Below are 13,166 nucleotides of genomic sequence, written 5' to 3'. Positions count from 1 at the left end.
GAAATTCTGAGGAAGACTCTTCCTTAAGAGACTTACTAGCTCAAGCTTAATGTATTTAAGTGCTAGGTAGGAAAATTCATGGAAGGAAGAGGACAGCGGCTGTGAGGAAGTGCTGGAGTACTTTCTGCAGGACCTAAGGGCCATTCACCTCCTTCTGTAATAAAAGTGAGACAGGAGCAGCCCTGAAGGTAGCATGAACAAGACAGTTAAGGTTAGGGTGGCTTACAGAAAGCTACAGGGACAGCCTCAAAACAAAAAACTTGAGGCTGATGTTGAATTATTTTGTATACAGGACAAAAGCCAAGCTCTGGCAAGTGAGTATGTGAGCAGACAGAAGGCACATAAGCCTAAGGTATGTGCCTATTCAGTGGGAGACAGAACTCGGACAGAGCATGTTTAGACATTTTTTCTTTTCTCAACGGTGTATTATTCTTGACTTTAAAATCTATAGCTGTCTTCAGCTAATGAATTACATTGCATTTAATTAGAAAGTGTTTCAAGGAGGGGATATAGATTATTGCAGATTTTATCCCTGAATCTTTTATTCCTGTCAGTGCAGTGGGTTTTCTAGTATTTGTAAGTACTAATTGAATGAGGATTTTTTAGGATCAGGTCTAATAGCTGTATAGTATCAATTCTGCTGTATCAGCTTGTTGAAAACATCTGGGCTTTCCCCCATATATTTTGTAAATTCATTGGTTACATCTAAAGCAAGAGTAAATATTATAGAATACACAGAGGTCAGAGTGACAGTTCTGAAACTCCCTTGAGCTTACTGAAAGAAAATAGTCCTTTTTGTATTCTGCAGCTCTCACTAAGTAAGATAGCTAATGTATTCTGCAAGGTAGTCTGTGTGCAAATTACACCTAAATCTCTTCTCAGACAATATCAGATATGTAAGGCCATGTTTTCAGTCAAATGTCTCACTTCTGTGTACAGTTTGGCAAATCAGGAGAGTATGAGAAAAAGAAAATGTAATATCCTAGACACCTGAAATTTAAATGGAAGGAATGTTAACAAATATGTCACTTAATTGCCAAAGGCTTTTACCTGTAATGGGAAAACGAGCTAGGTGTGACTGTTCACTGAATGCCTGCACTGATTTTGGCTAACACACAGCTCATGCTAAGGCCTGATGTATGCTGGGAGCAGTGCCATTAGGTCAAAGCAAGGACAATGCGTAGACAGGACACGATAGCCAGAAAGGGCTGAAGGTCATTATGCAGCTACTGTCACCTGCAACTTGCTGCCTCCTGCAAGACCAAATGTCCAAGCTTCAAGGCATAAATAGGTCAGCTTACCCAAGAAGTTTCTGAAGCAGATCCAACAGCAGCTGGACTGCTGAGGATTCTGTACTTGCTGGTGTGATACAGGGGATGACTCCACTGTGATGGAGGACAAAGGATAAGCACTGTCAACATTGGTCAGGTAACTTGCTCGTAGGTGTACAAGTTATGAATTATGAGTTGCAAGTTATGAATTAAACCTCATGAATTAATCAATGAATTAGTGAGTTCAGTTGTTAGACTAGTCTGTACAAATGGGATTGAGCCCTCATCATGTTTGTTTTCTTTCATTAAGCAGCTCATAAAATAAAGTTTAATTTACAGTCTAAATTGTCCTGTAAATTTCAGATCCAAACAGACTGTGACAGTTAGGCTCCCAGAGGGCTGTTTTCAAATACCACCACAAAAAGTCAATTTCATCACTTCTTGGAACTAGTGTTAAAGTGCACTGCAGCGATGCTGCTTATTATTACTTCAGCTTGGGCTTTTATCATAAAAAATATTTGAAATAATAATGAACTTACATTTTGGGACTGTGAGATTCATAAATTAAAAGACCTAGATCTTCTAATATATGTTCATACTTACAAATAAAAAAAAAAAAAAAAAAGAGAGAGAGAGAAAAAGAGTCACAGTTCAGACAAATCTTTGAATTGACATGGAGACTGGGGTTCTAGAACTTCCTAAGCAGCCACAGTCGTCTAGTTGTCTCTAAACCACCAGGGAATACTAGTGGCATAGCTGCAAATGTCTGGGTACTTGCTTGCTAAAACTTCTATACATCTGAAAAATACAGCTGTACTTTTCGCATGTTACTCCAGTGACTATTGTGTTTATTTTTTGGTGTCATTTTTTGGATGACTTCTGAGCGGTACCTCTATTTAGGGAGGCTGTATCTAGTTCCTGATGCTTGGCTGAAATAGATAGCAACTTGCATATAAATTGTAGCTGTGTTAGTAGCTCTGCTAGCCAGCTGATCCTCAAGATGTCAAGTTTCATGTCAGGTGAATTTTGTGTTTGCACGCTGTGCGTGATTCTCCAGAAGAGAAAACTAGTTAGAGATATAAAGGAAAGGAATTGTGTAGTCCATGTAGCTCTCAATACCATTATCTCTTTAGGAGTTGCACGAAAAGAGACTACACCATTAGATTAGGATGTAGAAATAGACATGTTAAGAAATTACGTTTTTTGGAGATGGAAACTGAGTGTTAATCTCTGCTTAACAATGTGATGTAGTAAATACAGAAGTCTCATTTTAAAGCATATTCTTTCTCCCTTATGATGTTTAAATTCAATTCTCAAGTAAAGTTGTTCCCTTTCTGCTGCCTCTCACCTGTTTCCAGATCTGTGGAGCTGGTTGGCATTCCCAGTCCCTGGGACAAGAGGTTGGAGCCTTCCCTAGCCCAGTTGTGCACCTAACTGCACATACAGTTGTGAGGAGACATCAGTGACTCAGGTGTGTGTCCTTAAAGGAGATTTCACCAGATGCTAACAGTGCTAAGAAGTTACTGCAATCTCAAGTAATGCGCAATTTTTTATCTTCAGTAACATGCCTAAGTTTAGCACCAAGTAAAAAGGAGTATTGAAAATGCTGCCATAATGGCAGTGAAACTAATTTTGCATTGACAGAAAAATCATAAACTATCACTAAAAGTGTTACTTGCTGATTAAATGTCAGTATCTCCAAGCAAAGACTTGAAAAACTCAGCATTTATTCAGCCAAAAGTAAATTATTATAAATAATAGTTAACCGTAAATAAACATAATGATGAAATCAATAATGTAAAAACATTTACGCATGAAAGGTAAATAAAGAAGCAGTTGTATCTTGCAGGATTTGCTCTCAGATTTCAGGACATATGGAGGTGCTCTGTCCTTTCTCATATAGTATGAATGATATTTGTGGAGAAAGAGAAGGAGGGATGATGAGGGTCTCAGAAAATGAGATTGTCAATGTGGACTCAAGCTTTCTTCTGCTTCTCTGATAGCAGTAGCCATAGCATAGGTGCTAACAATTATAGCTAAAAATTGTAGTCCTCTGAAGTGACTGCAAGCTGGTTTTGAAATGCTTTTTTTTTTTTTTTTTTTTTTTTCAACAATCTACTTGCATGATCTGAGAGCAAACACATGAAGAATAATCTGTAAGTTTTCATCCCTGTGTAAGCTGATCCAAATTTGGTGCAAAGCCCTTTAACTACAGTCTATACAATTGTCATACCAAGTTGTATAGCCATTACACAACCACTGTAGAAAAGGTATCAAAACCAATCGATAAGGCACAGACACTCATGCAAAAGCCATTACCATGTAACAAACATAATCAACCATTTTTCAATTAATTACTTCTAAGAAAAACCTAAGATCCTTTCAGTACTTTATAACTTTCTACTAATAGACTTCTATTTATTCATACAATACATTTCAAAGTTTTGGAAAAATGGAAATTAAAAAATAATGTTCTAAAAGTTCAGTCTGCATTTCTGTAACGATTAAGACAACTTAATTTTCATCAGCTGAAATCAGCGCATAACATCATAGTTTTCTGATATATATGGGCATGATAGATGGGGGTCAATAACCCAAAAGATGTTCAATATGCATGATGTAATTTTTGTTTGCTTTTCACTGAAACAACACAAAAATCAAACCTTGGGGTCCTCAGGAAGGACTAAGGTCACTGTAAATTACCTTTTTACCTTCTTGTTTCTGTCTTGTGGCAGAGAGACAGTGAAGTCTTGAATTCAATCAGGCTTAAGTGGCTCTCTAAATTATGACGGCTTATCTCTAGCTTCCGACAAGCAGCAATGCCTAGACCAGGACTTGTGGCAGTGCCCTTGTAAATCCTAGGGCAATAAATCGCAGGGATGGAAGACACAAGGAAAAGTTTCCCTTGGCTGAATCTGATATAGTTAGAGTATGTAAGAAAAAAATTACAAAATCAATATATATTGCATAATTCCCTCTGTGGAAGTAAATGAAGATGTAGGTCCTGTTATAACTTGTTATGTTGTTATATAGCACTGGCCTTCATACTGTCAGGTTAACTAGGTTGTGGGGTGAAAATAATTTGTTAATATGTCTTTTGATCTCAAATAGGCTTCCTTGTAGAAGCTTAACTTTGTTGTAAAAGAACTTGTAATTGCTGTTTTTCCAGACTGTTGGGTTTTTTTTCCCCCAGTTGGAAGTTGAGATTGGAGACACACAAACATTTTAATTGTCCCAGATGGCTGTTAAATGTGCATGAAGTGTGGGCTCCAAATAACTTCTTTTGCCCTTATTTGTTTTATAGCCATGCTGGGAGCTGTCTACCCGACAGGACTTCCCCACTGGGTAGTTCAGTTTGCCCTGACTGATATAGAGGTTCCCAGGTGGAGATTCCAGGCAGTGTTCACAAGACCTCCATGACTGGCTGGGGTAGAACAACAGAAGGCCCCCTCTTCCTGCTCCTGGAAAAGGAAATTTCAAATTAAAACCAGCTTTGTGGGCTTTGTTTCTCATCTTGCATTACAGTGGTTCTCAAACCCCAAGCTTTGTGGCAGGTTGTCCAAAAAAGGCTTGAGATCACTTGCACTCACATTTCTGTACTCCCATAAACTCTCTGCTGCTTAAAAGGTACCAGGATGAAGGTGGTGCCCAACCTTCTGGAGTACTGGGATGCTCACCCTGCATCCCACAAAGCACTAGATTCCTGCAGGAGGCCAATACAATCGATTTAAGTGGCTTTTGGAGGCCAGAAGTACTTTTGCCTAAAAATATAATTCGTAAAGGAATAAATCATAAGAAGTCAGAGAGCATGGAACAGTCATCCTAGAAAAAACAGCCCTGATCCTTGCAGTATTTTTGACAATGCTTTCTTATACTTCTCTAGTAGTTTCCCAGAGCAGATTGGGGATATTTCAGACAATTCTGCAAATACGTGGTGGAAGCAAGGAGGCAGGGAGTTTTCTGAAAATACTAGGAGGTAGTAGGAAGGAAAATCACTATATAATCGGGTGATGAGCAGAACTTTAATTTCCATTTTACTTCATTGGCTAGAAGATGTCTTGAATTCAGCAGCCCTTGTTCAGCTAAGCCTGGCACTGCAGAGCAGCCAGAGATCAGCCTCAAGAGAATTCACATTAAGTATCTCTTTAAGCAGACTAAGACAGAAACTGTTTTCTATGAGAGTAGAACACAGTAACATCCTGGTTACATGTATTGGACAAGCTACTCTTTAATGTATTAGCTGTTAATCTTTTGCTCTGGTGATTCTTGTTTGTGCCAGATGCTGCAATTAAAAACATAATTGCTAGTGAAGTGGTGAAAAAGGATTAGAGAATGCCCAGGTGCAAGCTGTTCAGGGCTGGGAGGATGTTTTCCAAGCCAATTTAGGACCAGATGATGCTTGTAGGCAACTCTGAAGCAAAGAGTGAAATGGAGTAACCAAAGGAGTGGGTAAACAGCACCAATAAAAGCTGGCAGGGGCCAATATCAGAGGACTTTTGTAAGTTATATGAGATGGATGAGAGAATTTATCCATCTTTCTTTACTATGTGCCTAGTAACAGTGACGGCTGGGAAACTACAGTGTTGAACCCAGTATGTGAATTTTTTCCCATTCTTTGGAAACCAAAACCATATGCTGCAAGCAATAATTGGGTGAGCATTAATCGGCCAAACTGCAGTAAGTTGGAAAAATTCAGCTCCTGTGTAACATCTCTGCATATGAAATGGGCCATAATTGCCATGACTAATATTTCTAGCACTCTTATGCTGGAGCTGTGCTCTTTGAAGAGGTACTTCAAGGACTCCTAGCGTTAGCAAGAACACCTCATTTTGGAAAATACACAGGTATTTATGCTGGATGTTGGTATGAAGGGCGGCCTTAACATTCCTAAAGCTTCATTTGTGCCCCTAATTTGTTTCCTAGACAATTTCTTGAGATGTTTTAGAATAAAATTATAGGAAAACCTGGTCATCAAACAGTAATATTTTTAATGAACAATCACTGCTGACTGAACAAGCAGGTATGTTTGAAGTTAGAGAGTTTCCAGGGAGGACTGTTGTTCAAGATGACTTGAAGAGTAAGTTTGAAGATGGATGGCTCCTCTGCCATCTGCATTTGTCTCTAAGGAGGGGGATGTGGAGTCTTGCCACTGCTTTAGGTCCCAGCCATCAGGCTTCTGCATATATGGGTCTTAGGGGAACCAGATTGATAGACTTTCTGGCCTGCTGCAATTTCCTTCTTTCATAAATCTCACCCACTATAACTGGGCAGATGATAGCTGGGTCCACCAACAATCCTAAACAAGTGTCAACCAACACATGTCTGTACTGAAAACCAGATGTAGCTACACAGATGTTCCTGTAACTGGTAAAAGGAGAACAGAGGCTTCTATTAAAGATGTGCTTTCTTTCCCTTGGAAATGTTCACCAGTTGGTTTGAATATTTTAGAAAATCTTAAGACAGCCATACTGGCCTAGATCTTTACCCATCAAAGGTGTAGAGCTGAGGATATCTATGGACCAAGAGAAAGCACCCAAGATATAAGAAAAAAAGGTAGAAAAAAAGGAACATTTGATGCTTAGAGATTTTTTTACAGTTTCCAAACCTGTCTGTCATTTTCAAAAATCAGTAGCAAACTATTTCATGTTTTTCTATAAATTATATGAGTACATTAAAGGAAAAATGGCCTTTTACACAGTAAATATTTACATTCCATCTGTCTGTAACCTCCAGGAAAATAAGTCCCTTGTGGCTGTTTATAAGTACCTCCAAGGGACATGCTGCAAGGTGAGCGAGTAAGGTGAACAGATGTATAAAACCAGATAAGAATAACATGTTAATGACTACATTTTTGTTAAAAATCCAAAGGCTTTTCCTAACCATGGTAAACAGCGTATTTCTGAAGCAGTGAGGAGAGGAATAAAAAATGAATCTACTTTCCGGTGAAATTCAATAATAAATTTATAATGGGGATTATATGACACGGTGCATTCAATAACCGAAGTGTAATGATTCAGGAGATCTTCTTCAGTCCCACTTCAAATTATTTAAATTAAAGGTATTCTCAGAAAATTTTTTTATTGACCAACTCCATACATAATTTTCATTGATGGTGAGAAATAATATGTAATTTGTGTAGCATCTGCATCCAGTTCTTTGTACAGCAGTTGGTTAAAAATTATTTCAAAGAAAATATGCTGTTCCAAATTAGCTGTAACCAATTCAGGTTTTGGAGAGATAGGATACCTTTTTGCTTCTTACTTTTCTCGAGGGTGAAAAAGAAAGAAGAGAAAGAAATATGCGGTATAGCAGCCCTTGCCTTTGCATCACTCAGAAGTGTTTAGTACTGAATATTACTAAGGATGGAGGAAGTATATGCCTCTGCATATGCTCTGAAGTCATCAGCCTTACACATGTAAGTGGCAAAGTTGTGAAGTGGGCTTGCACATATCCATACTTAGGTGTATATATGGCTCTTCTCAGGGCAGAAAGGCATGCTTCAAACTCTGCTGCTGTGCACTGAAATCAAACTTGAATGCTGAATGGGACTGTAGTTGATTTTTTTTTTTTCACATTCAGCTTTGTTCCTTAAATGGTCCACAAAGCATGTCCAAAAGTTGTAAAGCAGTGCTTCTTGCAGATGTCTGAAGATTTAAGATGCTGCTCTGACACAGGAAACAGAGTAATTTTTCCTAAGAACTGACTTCTGAAAAGCCCCAGAGAAGGACCAAGAGGCCTTTTAATCTTTCAAATGGATACCAAACCTAAGGAAGCTGTAAGCATGTCATGCACCTCAGCTAAAACATGGAGCCCATGTCTGGACAAGCAAAACCTGAATTCCTGCAGTAAAGATAGAAGGGAAAAAAAAGCTGTTGTCTTAAGGGTTGGGTAATGTGTGTTTATCATGGCCTTATTTCTTGCTAAGAAATGCTTAGAAAATACTGCAGCTGCACAAGTTTGTGATTATCAAGTTAATTGGGGAAGCTTCTTGTTCTATGCAGTTTGCCCCCAGAAGGACGTAAACTCTTAGAAGGTAATGGGAATTATCTATGGGGAGGTTATAAGGGAATTGCTGCACTTTATGAAGTTGGGAATTGGAGGCAGATACCTTGGACCTATCTGGAAACCTGGACAGCTATCATCTTCCTAAGAGATGCCAGTGGAAGAAGAGCCAGAGATGGCTGTACTGTAATGTTTTCAACAGAAGGCTTTTATAAATTGTTTGTGGTGATTATTTTATTTTTCAAATTTGACTGTATAAGTGATACTAAAATATTTAACTGCATGTATTGTTTCAGTAGCACTGGGGTGTCCTTATTTTTATGCTGGCTGCTGAAATGTTTATGCTATGTTTAAAGGATGGTGATTTATGCCATACTGGGAAAGCCTTTGGACTGCTTCATACAGGCACTATGCCTGACACTTCACACACTAGTAAAACTGTTAATGCTGGGCAAACAGCTAATTGAGGATGCCTCTCATGACAGTTAAAAAACAGAAAAGCAGACAAAAAAGTCAAAACCCAGAAAAATGTTAGGACATAAGGCTTGCTCACAAGAAAAAAAACAACCAGAAAGAGCTATAATCAAAGTAAATGAAATGTAAATTCTTAATTTGGTCAGATAAGAATATGGCATTGTTTCTCTAAGTGTTTGTATTTTTATTTTACTCTTGGTATAACCTGTTACAGTGGGTCTAACTGAACCAGAAAAAGTCCATTGAACTGAACTAAGAGACCATCATCTGAAGTAAGGAGGTGCTTAACTACTGTTCCAAAAGGCATTATTGATTCAGTAAAGTGTTAGATGGACTCATATTCATGTCCATCTAGAGTGGTAATACCATCAGGGCCTAGAACATTATCTTCATAACAGGCAGTTTTTAAAAACTACTCACTGATTTTTCTGGTTCATTTTGGATTAAACTCTACAAAAATGTCAAATGTTCTGTAAATAACAGAGGAAGGAAAGAAACTGATACTGCTGATGGTGAATTGCTTCATTAACACTACTATAGTTATCTTAGATCTGCATCACCTGCCCTAGACTGAGTAGAATATCCCAAAGGGATTTAAAATGTGATTTTTAATCTCTGACACTATATTGTATAATAAATGAGAAATATTTTAATGAGACTTCACTGTGGATCGTCTTGTACTCACTGCACAAACTGGCAACATGATGCCTCAACATAGAGATGCTTTTTGCAAACAGATGGCTGTTCGGGGACCAGGGCTTGCATACTAAATGGGGGATGCAAGGGAATGACACATCATCTACTACATCCTCACAAAAATGAGGAGTTTGATGTGGAGTCATGGGAGAGTGGCAAACACCTTTGTAAAGGCTAATCAGAACACAGTTGTTAAATGGTTAGGTAGTTTAACTCTGCTATTAACTGAGACATAATCACTAGTAGGTGAAGTTCAACTCATAACTGTACCAGCTGTAAAGAAATGTAAGCAGGATAATGCCTGTGCTTTATTTCACAGGCTGTGTGACCCTGCCACAGTAAAGCTTTTAAGCAGTTCTCTCTGTACTTTGTGGAATCAACAGCCTGGAAATTTTTTTTCAACATAATACCTTGAGATATGTTCAGGGTAAATTATTTTAGATGGAAATGAGTCGTGCCTCTGCAGTGAAATGCCTGTCTAAAATGCTCAATAAGAAATAATAGGGAGTCAGTTTTATGGTGATGAAAACAACACCCTGAGAGAAAGACTGGTTAGGGTAAAAGCTCTGCTAGCTTTGACATTCATGAAATGTAGAGATTTACTCACGTCACTCTGAATCTGCAGCCAGTGGGTTGCAGCATGAAAGCAAGAAGTCTGAGGGTAGCTATGCTTCTGGTGGTGGATTTTTAACAATTATTTTTAACAGTTCTCAGTCATCAGGAGACTGTTGTGGTTAAATAATTACTTTTGTTTTGGATGCCAACAGAAGAGGCAGATATGCAGACTCACACTAGGAAATAGAATTAACCCTTCAGAGTCATTACAATTTGCAATAAAATTAAGACACCACCACCCATCCCTTCAGACTGAAGCTGATGAAGTATAGAGATGGCTCTGATGTTGTAGGTATGACAGACAACATAAAATAGAAGAAAAATGATCAAATGTAAAAAAGAGCTCAGAGCCAGCATGTATTTGCCATGCGTAGCTCCAGAACTAGTTTAGCATTTTTTGGGTAAAGAGGCGAGACTGGGAAGGAGAGAAGGTAATGTCAGCAATGGATTATACTGTTACGAGCTTTGCAAGTGCCAGCAGTGTGCACAGCATGGACTGGGGGATTGAAGCAGTGCCCTTAATTCAAAAGAATTAGGCCTAGAGGCAAAAGGTTATGCTGCAGCAAAAGGCAAACTAGCAGCCTGAAAGCATACACAACATTTGCGAACTTGGCACTTGATAAAGAAAGCTAACAGGCAAAAGTAGTCCCAGAAACAAGGATATGAGCACTACAAAGAAGATAAACAGCTAAAAGCTGGGCTGCATAGCATTGATCTTACAACAGAGGATGTGATGATACAGGTAAATACCATCTGGGAAAGAATATGTTCTGTAATGATGCTGGGGAAACAAGGTAGGTTAGATAAAGGTAAAGCTCTTAGCTTCATCTGGAGTGCAGCCACTGGGAGGGCATTAAAGTGACTGAGGAAGATACTGAGGACAGTCCAGTAGACAGGACACAAACCTGTAGAAACTAAAACTGAAACGCTCAATAACCCAAGGTAAAATCTCCAGGAATGCTACAGTTGCCCTAGAGCAATTCAAGCAGTTGAGGATGGGATTCAGGCTGCAATTAAAATATCTCAGTTAAGAAATCCGTAAATGTTTGCCTATGCAGAAGTTGTCTAAGCTCCTATTAGAGTCAGCAGAGATTTGGAGTTTGAGTTGGTTGCTCTTATATAAGCATCTAGCCCTCTCCAGTGAGACATGGATTACTTACAGGTTGTGTTTCATAGCTGCAAACCCAATATGACTGTCTCCACTACCCAAAGGAGATTGTGCAGGATACGGTTGCCTAATCACGAACATTTAATGCCATTTTAGGTTTAACGGCTTATTTTGTCGAGCCCCAGCAGCCATGCTAGCAATGTATGGATTTCTAGTGGGTTCTGCATCAATTAGCCAATCCTTTGTGGAGGTATTTTGATAGTGCTAGAACACCTCAGATGGCACTAGGTACCCATGGTTAGGAAAATGAATTCTGCCTCTAGCATCTGGTCATAGTATTGTGGAAAGAGCTTTGGACAAAATGTGAGTTCTGATTTCCTTAGCTACCTCATGGAAAAAAGTCAGGCACTTAGCATGACATAGTAAAATATTTTATCTCTGTATGTCAGCCAATACTGGTATTGTGTTTAAAAGCTACAGGGCAGAGACTTTTATTACTTTAATATCTTAAAAAGAATATGTAAATTTCATGTGCAGATTGTAAAAACTCTGGGAGGAAAGTTTGTGTTTTAGTCTCGCCTCAGATAAACAACTGGGTTAAAGAAGTTGCCAAGTGTCTTTAACACCTCAGGAGCTGGATGGCTGGAGCAAAACAGGCTGGGGAGAAAATTTGTAGGAATGACACCCCACCTCCAAAAATAAGTTTAAAAAAATTGTCTGTATTCCTATTCACTCTTCCTGGTATAGCCTTACCAGAAACCACACCAGCTGGACAGAACCCTCTCTGTAAAGGAACGTGCTAGACATGTCACTCATCTCTCTAGATCTCACGTTGCCTCTGCGTTTCACTTTACCCTAACTCTGAATATGCATGTGGTGACTGTTGGAGGGAGGTAGGAGGGAATCAGTGCAGAGCAGAAAGTGGTGCCTGCAAAAGTGTCCCCAGTGTGTGGCTTGCCCCAGGTGCCCCTGAGCCCCTTCTGGAAGCCCAGCACAGGTGGGTGTTTTTGGCACCAACCCCACCAGTTGGGTGGCATGGAGGGAATGACTGTATTTCTTACCTATGTTGCGGCTCTATCTTCCTCAGCAAGGGGAATGGGCTGACATTGCTGGGCACAGTACAAAATCCTGTTAACGCCAGCCAGAGGATTTCTGCTGCATCATAAATGTGCTCTCGCTGGAGTCACAGCAGTTCCTTAAATGCTACTCTTCTGATGAATGCAGTTTCATCAGAATGAAGTAATGAGGCAAGCAAAGCTTAACATATTTTAAAAAATGATAATGTGTGGTAAAAGCAATTTGTATTGCTTATGTAGGATACCTGCAGTTCATTTCAATGAAAAATCCAGGTGTTACCTTCTACGTATTTCTTATTAATTTTCTGGGTTTTTTTAAAGTCCCATTTGCTGTCTGTCTAATGTAAGTAATAACTGGTGTGCTCTGGCAGTGACACTGGAGCCTGTCTCTCTAACTTCTGCAGAAGAGAGCAAAATGGATGCAGACAATTTTAAATGCTACTGAAGATTTGTAATTTCTCTTCTGACACAGGCTCACCATGATTCATAAGAATAACCTTATCGTCTTGGTCTGGCAATTCAATGGTTTATTTTATTTGCTAGTAGAATTAGTCTGCCTGTGTTCTCAGTCTGGTTAGTCTTGTCTCAAGAATCCTGCAGCCTTATGCTATGACAACAGAATATTCTAGTGTTACAAAAGGGATTAATTGAGAAATTAATAATTGTCTGCTGTGCAATTATTCCATGTAGTTCCCCTCTGTCTATGATAATTGATTGTAAGACAAGTAGTATGTGGCACACCTAATATCTTTTTGGGCCCTATACTGAAATAACTTTTTATTTTATGTAGTAGTAGTCAGGGGTCCTGGGTGAATTTCAGTCTGAAGCACCAAAATTCTGTGTGCTTCAGTGATTGCTACAATATGCATTTTCTTCTGAATGTCTTTATTTACCTGTCACTGTACTATCAAGTTATTCTCTAGC

Source organism: Falco cherrug, chromosome 2, assembly GCF_023634085.1.
Source record: "Falco cherrug isolate bFalChe1 chromosome 2, bFalChe1.pri, whole genome shotgun sequence".
In the NCBI taxonomy this organism is placed as follows: Eukaryota; Metazoa; Chordata; class Aves; order Falconiformes; family Falconidae; genus Falco; species Falco cherrug.
Note: the sequence above shows the minus strand (reverse complement) of the source record.